At 46.6% G+C, this 595-nt stretch overlaps 1 long non-coding RNA gene across 1 annotated transcript in view; it reads left to right on the forward strand.

Annotated features, from left to right (window-relative positions):
* Positions 1–11: 11 nt before the first annotated feature.
* Positions 12–595, forward strand: part of LOC106728058 — a 48,466-nt gene continuing 47,882 nt past the window's right edge. Inside the window, exon 1 of the long non-coding RNA XR_001364304.1 lies at positions 12–201. This is a non-coding gene — a long non-coding RNA (uncharacterized LOC106728058). The remainder of the gene's footprint in view (positions 202–595) is intronic.

Below are 595 nucleotides of genomic sequence, written 5' to 3' on the forward strand. Positions count from 1 at the left end.
TCCCACCCGCAGCCTGGCGCCCGAGCTGGTTTCAGCTGGGAAGATCAAAGATTGAAGGGGAAGCAGGTCACGGGGCGTAGCTACTTCACACGCCGGCTGCTAAGACTGCTAGGGGAGTTTCTACTAAACCGGCGATCGAGCGTATTAATCCGAATGGGGTGAAAGGAAAGAAGAAAGAACACCCAGGTACAACGTGAGCAGGTACTAGAATATGACCATTTACTACAATTAAACCTCTTTCCCACCCCACCACCCCCAACTCAAATCTACCATATCCCTTTTGGATTCTTCATTCTTAGGCAAATTTTCTCAAGACTTAAAACCCACCAAAAAGAAGACAAACTGAGGTCAAACTGAATCCCAACGAGGGCCAGGAGTGACATTGAATTATTTCCTTCTGTAATCTGTGTTTTCCATAATGATGACATTGAAAACCTTGAGGTTTCCCAGTGGACATTTAAGCTGAAAGCAACATTGTGCTGGTTCACAGAGACCAAGACTTTCTGTCTCTCCTTCCCGAACATTTCGCAAAGTTATAGGCAAACACACACAAACAAAAACAAAACACGGCAGACCACTGGCTCTGGGGGTGGGG

Source organism: Myotis brandtii, unplaced genomic scaffold (genome assembly GCF_000412655.1).
Source record: "Myotis brandtii unplaced genomic scaffold, ASM41265v1 scaffold528, whole genome shotgun sequence".
NCBI classification, from domain to species: domain Eukaryota; kingdom Metazoa; phylum Chordata; class Mammalia; order Chiroptera; family Vespertilionidae; genus Myotis; species Myotis brandtii.